Genomic DNA, 6,935 nt, shown 5'->3' with positions numbered 1-6,935 from the left:
GAGGCGGTCAGAGTGCATTTTTCATGTGTTTAAGTCAAACTAAATGGCTCTGCAGACTCTCTGCTGACTGCTCTGCAAAGAAAACAAAGGACAAAAAAGGCATTAAGTCAGCAGTAAAAGTACCATAACATGCTACATTAAATATCTATTGAGCTCCATAAATTAACACCAAGCAGCTTCTGGAGCACTTTGTCTCACTGAGGTTGTTTACAGGATGAACAAAGTCGGACTCTTTCCTGCAGAGCATGCTGAACTGTACGGAAGCCAAACAGTGCCAAAACTGAGGTTACGCTGCATTATGCTTTATTATGTCATCATTATGACTACTATAATTTAATGGCTACAACAGTCTGTCTGAGATTATGTAATGGCAGAAAAAATTCAGTGATTAGGTGACAAAAGAGAATTATGCTTTTAATAATTTTTTCATGTAAAACACGATAGTTTTATCAGCACAAAGCTGCTGGCTTTGACTTCTTATTTGTATGATGTTTATAGTGTCAAATAAATTTGGTGTCCATTTAAAAAAAAAAAGGAATAAAAATAAGATGTTAAGAGAAATGTCATGGTCAGCACTGATACGTGTTCATATTCCTTGGTCCACTGCATTAAAATGGAGGCTCCTCGGTTTATTTTCCCTTTACCGTGGTGAGTCATACTGTCTGAGTACCACCCATAATGGACGGTAAATGGACCAGTTCTTGTATAGTGCTTTTCTACTCTGTCTGAGCACTCAAAATGCTTTTACAACACATTTACCCAAGCACTTCCATGATTAACTAAGATAAGTGCTTTTATTATCCAACATTCACACTCCAGCAGTTGTGTTGGAGAGCAACTTGGGATTAAGTATTTTGCCCAAGGATACATTGGCATGCAGCCTGGAGTAGCCAGGAATCGAACCTCCAACTTTCCAATCAGTAGGTGACCTGCTCTACCTCCTGAGCTACAGCCACCCCTTGACTTTCTTTCTGATGCACATGCTTAACGCGAACATCCTCTGATCAGCTGAGTTGCTGATCTCAGAGTTAATCAACTCGGAGTTCATTTTTAAACTTTTTGGCCCAGTTTCCGGTACAGGGATTATGTCTAATCCTAAATACATTTTCCTATTGTGGTCTTCATTGACTTTTTCCTTTTAGTCTAGGACCATGCTCAATCCATGACTGCGAAACCGGCTGTTTAAGTTTGTTGAATATGCTTCCTGGAATAGAGCCCTGATGCCCTTCCTGGCACAAACCCCAAGGGAGTTGTCTCTATGTGGAGGATCAAACTAGAAATCTTTGTATTGTTATTATTATAAGCCAAAAGCATAAGCAAACTGGGAAAACATGATAGAATTCCAATGAAAACAGACCCCAAGAGAACAAAACACAAACCGCTGAGCAGGACCGTGACAATTCTGATCAAAACTATTCCTTATTATTGCTTTCTGTTAACAGTAATATTGTTTGTTACTTATTTTAGTGCAGCCAACCTGCATGCATCTGCTTTTCCTCAAAGTTATTTGTTGCTATGGCAACTCTGACAGGAAGAAATTACTCTCTTTCTAATGGCCACAACCCACAAACTCAACTCTGCTGCTCAACCCACAAATGCATTTTCCTTACAAACGTGGCTCCTTTTAAGGCACATAAACTGGCTTTGCAACAGTATAAAATATATTGCATTGTTAGAATAATATATAATTGACCAAACACAAATTTCCTTACTTTTTTGTGATAAGTGTAAAAACACCTTCGCTTGATTTTGTTTGGTTCATTCATTCACTTATCTAATCTGTTTTTGATTAATGTGTAAGTAATGCTAACTGAGGTCTATCAGTGACACAACTTGTATTACTTCAGCCTAGGGCTGCAACGATTCATCGGGTAACTCGAATAATTCGATTATAAAAAAATCCTCGACACAAATTTGCTGCTTCGATGCTTCGTTTAAACTCTGCAGCGCTCAGGTATCTACGTGTAAATGAAGCGTTTCACCCACATCAGCACTTTTACAGTTTTCCGTAGTTGTCGGCTTTTTCTTCTTGTGGGTGTAATGGCGGTAGACAAACCAGCTTAAAGCTGCATTACCGCCACCTACTGGACTGGAGTGTAGTGATGGGTCGGTCGCGAACGATCCGGCTCTAAGAGCCGACTCTTTGAAGTGAACGACGGGAGCCGGCTCCCGATAGTGATCCGGCTCCCGATAGTGAGCCGTTTCTTTTTTTCTTTTCGTTCGTTTCCTTTTTTTTTTTTTTTTTGTGTAAGCCGCACGTGATTGGTTAAGATAAATGGACTAGTTCTTATATAGTGCTTTTCTACTCAGATATGAGCACTCAAAGCGCTTACACAACACGTTCACATTTACCCCATGCACACGCATTCATACAAGCACTTCCATGATTAATTAATTAAGCTAATTAATCGTCTAACATTCACTCACATTCATACTCCGACGGAACGGTCGGAGAGCAACTTGGGGTTAAGTATCTTGCCCAAGGATACATTGGCATGCAGCCAGCAGTAGCCAGGAATTGAACCACTAACCTTCCGATCAGTAGGTGACCTGCTCTACCTACTGAGCTACAGCCACCCCATCATATGCTACCATTCATTAAGATGAATGGTAGCATATGATCGTCCACACTGCGCAGTGAGTAAACAAACACCAGAGAGGGAGGGGCTCCTGCAAAGTGCACTCGGAGAAAGTTGCGCGTTACATAGAGGTTACGCGGGAACGGTGAGGAAAATGAGTGACAGAAAGCGTAGCAAAGACTGGACACATTTTAACCTTATACCTCCAAACATGTCGAATGAGAAACAGCCTACTTCAAAAGTACCAGCATTTGCAGAATTCCGGTCACAAATACCCTAATACCACTACATGACTGTGAAGTGTAATTTCTGAGCTTTCAGGAACCGTTTGAATTTTTTCAATAGCACGAATGTGGCAGAGTTAAGGTGAAAAGCCAGCTGATCAAGTTCCTTGATCAAGTTGCTTGATCAGCTGACTCTGCCGTGAGAGGCTACATCTTAATCAGCTGTTCGCAGCTGGTAAGGTCAGGAAACAGAGTGTAGACTGCAAATTTAAAATTTAATATTGAGCAGGCTGCACAAACAACCTACACAGGTATGCTGTATACGAATTGTTCATCCCTCAGTGTAATTAGAAGAACAAAACAGGGCAGGTCATCAGGCAGGAGAAACAGGATCAGCTCCTCAAAGGCCCTTGGTGTTTCTGATTTCCAATCTTTTGTTTTATAATTTGTATTTGGAGCACTCTTTTATATGTTGTGTATATAAAGAAATGTTTGATATAGGCCTAATGTATGCTTTTACATAAGTAATTCATTTTACATTTTTAAAAAAAAAATTAAAATCTAAGGAGCCATTTGGGAGCCTAAAGAGCCGGCTCTTCTTTGGGAGCCGAGCCTAAAGAGCCGGCTCTCTGAAAAGAGCCGAAATTCCCATCACTACTGGAGTGCTATCAGGCATTTTAAAAAAAACTTAGATTCTAAAAAACTCTCAGTCGCTGAGACGGATTCAGTTTGACACTAAGTGGATCATCGCTGACATGGTTTTCCACGCCTCCACCGCTCTCTGCCGTGTTTGTGTGTTCAGCTTCCAGTTTAACCGCGGTTTAAGAGCGAGTGCCGCCATTAGCACTAGCGATCGTCCGGTACCGGAAGGACCCTGTCCCGCATCATACTTAAATCCCTGATCAGTGACTAAATATAGACCTGCAGTAGAAACGTGTTTAGGAGAATGCTTGTGAATACAAAGCATTACAACATTGCGCTCTTGCAGCCCCCAGTTTTTCAACATAAACACTGATAACACAATGACAGCAGTCAGCTGGTCTACGTCTGTCTGCACAAGTGCAAAGAAGCGGAGCCGGTGAGCTCAGATGGAAAGAAGCTTCCAAAAGAAGCTTTTCGTCCCTGTAACCTCCATTAAACCTTTACTGGGAAACAGCTGGAGGTCCTTCATCAACCACCTGATAAGTGAAGAAGTGAAGAAAAGAGAACTTTGTAGCTGAACTTTGTAGCTGCTCCATCCACCCTGTTTGTTTCACACAGGGAAAAACTGCAGTACGGAAGTTAAAATATGCAGATGGACTGTTAATATGAAAAAAGTGTTTCTTATCCAATTACTTGAGTAATCGATAGAATACTCGATTACTAAAATAATTGATAGCTGCAGCCCTACTTCAGTCAGTGATTAAATAAATCCCTCAGGACAAGAGAGGTTTATGTAAGATAAGATAAGGTTTGTCATACACACAGTTAAACACAGTACAATGTAAGAAGTAAAATATATATTTAAAAATATATAAATATGTATACAAATAAGTAATTCACACATTATAGAAACATTTAAATAGGAATAAAATATGTAATTTACACATCACAGCACACAAAAAAATGTATAAATGTCTAGGCTAAAAATATAAAATTCTAGTCGTTGGTATTTACACAAGGGTAACGAGTGTATGGTACAGTGCAAATCAAACATTGTGCAATAATAGTCCAGTTCAGGGCTCAGAGTTGAGCAGACTGATGGCTTGTAGGTAAAAACTCTTCTTCAACCTTTCAGTCTTTGTCCTCAGGCAGCGGGAATGCCGTCCTGATGGGAGCAGAGAAGAGAGAGTGTCTGGGGTGGCTGGGCTGTTTAAGGATCTTCATGGCCCTTAATCTGCACTGCTTGGTGTAAATGTCCTGCAGGTTGGGGAGGGTGGTACTGATGGTCCGTTCAGCTGAACGAACCACCTGTTTCGTGCAGTATCCCATCCAGGTGGTGATGCTCCCACGCATGATGCTCTCGATGGTGCAGGTGTAAAAGTTCCTGAGCACCTTGAGTGGGAGCTTGAAGTCTCTCAGCCGCCTGAGGAGGTAGAGACGCTGTCTGGCCTTCTTCACAGTGATGTTTATGTGATGAGTCCAGGACAGGTCCTGTGAGATGGTCACTCCCAGGTATTTGAAAGTGTCCTCTCTTTCCACCTCAGCACCACTGATGACAAGTGGATGGTAGTCCCTCTGCTGCTTCCTGCTGAAGTCCACGATCACTTCCTTTGTTTTGCTGATATTCAGCAGAAGGTGGTGCTCCCGGCACCAGTTCTCCAGGCGGGAGACCTGTTAAAACTGTTGCAGTGTTTTCAAAAAATGGGACAGTGATTGTGCTTATAAATACTGAGATGATGATGACTTTATTCATTTTTATTAAGTAATGTTATTTTTTCCACTGTGCTTGGTCAGTTTTTGGAAATACTCTCTCAGTCTTCTGAGAAAACTCTTGGACCTGGAACTGAGGAGGCCGGGGTGCATGATTATCCCACAGTAAGCCTGTATAAGCTGTGGATACATGCACCTCTGCCTAGATGATAGTCATAGATGAGGTGTTGTTGCTGCCCCTCAGTTACCTGGCACACAACAAACACTTCACCTTGGAATGATGGGATAAAACAAAAGTTGTGAATATTGTAGTAACACATTTCATTATTTACAGGATATTATGTGGAATACTTTACAGGGGAAACCTGTTCTCCTTATAACAGGCTCCATGAAAACAAGCTCCTCTGTGTCACAGGCAACTTGGCAAAACTCCAACACAAACACACGCAAATTTTGTGGGGATCCATTGCATTTTATATGTGTTCATAAATCACGCCAACACTCAAACCATTTCCTGAACCAGCGAGGCTTTACACATGATCAATGACGTCACTCGCCCTTAAAGAAGCAAGCCTCAATGAACCTCATAAAAGTCTAAACCTGTTGTGCCTTTTACCAGTAATCATAAGCCGACTGCGTGCTACAGTATTAAGGAAATACCAACCTGCATCTTGCTTGGCCACTCTCCACTGCTCTTTTCCTCAGTTTCCCTTGGATTCCTCCTCCAGTCAGTGCTTTTTCAGTCTATTTAAGGAAAATCAAGCCATACAATTAACTGTTTTCTCAAACTAAGATCAAATCTGGAAAACAAAGTCTACATAACCCAAATAAATACAGTTTTTAAATATTTTTAAAGAAAAAGCTATCCAAATCTACCTATGTGAAAAAGTAATTGCCCCTAAGCATAATAATTGGCTGTGCCACCCTTGACAGCAAGAACTGCAATTAAGCATGTGCAGTAACTGGCACCGAGTCTTTCACTCTTCTTCGTGGAATTTGAATTCAGCCATACTGCAGGGGTTTTGAGCATGAATGCCTGTTTAAGGGCTTTTATTTATTTGTCTCGATCCATTCGGAGGTGGACTTCCTGGTGTGTTTTCAATCATTGTCCTCCTGCACAACACAAGTGTGCTTGAGCTTCTGGGCATGAACTGATGGCCACACATTCACCTGCAGGATTTCCTGATAGAGCGCAGAATTCATGATTCTATCAATTATGGCAAATTGTCTAAATCCTGAAGCAGCAAAGCAGCTCTAGACCATCACACTACTACCACCACGTTTGATAGAATAGAATAGAATCGAATCTTTATTGTCATTCCATAAAATAATTTACACAACAAAATTAAGGAACTCAATAAATAATATTGATAAATAAAACCCATCTTACAGCCACATGAAAACATATGCATTACTTACTGCACTCTGTAATGCGCCAGTATTGCATTGTCTATTGCACCAGTGTGACTGTCCAGGGCTACTAGGAATAATGTGTTTGGCAGCATTTAGTGTGGTGATGGTATTCTGATAAAAACTGTTTTTCAGTGTTTGTCCCAGCGTTCAGAGTTCTGCCTGATGGCAGCAACTCAGACTGTGGCCCAGACGTGAACGGTCGTTCTGTATTTGCTGATTTACTGCTGACTCCAGAGGCTGAAGCAGGGGCCTGTCCTCACCCTGTGAACAGGTATGGGTGCAGAACCAGGCTGGGCCCCAGCCGCCCCCATTCTCGAAACAAGAACGGGTGCGGGAACAGGGGCGGAGGAGGCCTCAGGTGTAGCAA

This window comes from Archocentrus centrarchus, chromosome 14 (assembly GCF_007364275.1).
Source record: "Archocentrus centrarchus isolate MPI-CPG fArcCen1 chromosome 14, fArcCen1, whole genome shotgun sequence".
Taxonomy (NCBI): Eukaryota; Metazoa; Chordata; class Actinopteri; order Cichliformes; family Cichlidae; genus Archocentrus; species Archocentrus centrarchus.
Note: the sequence above shows the minus strand (reverse complement) of the source record.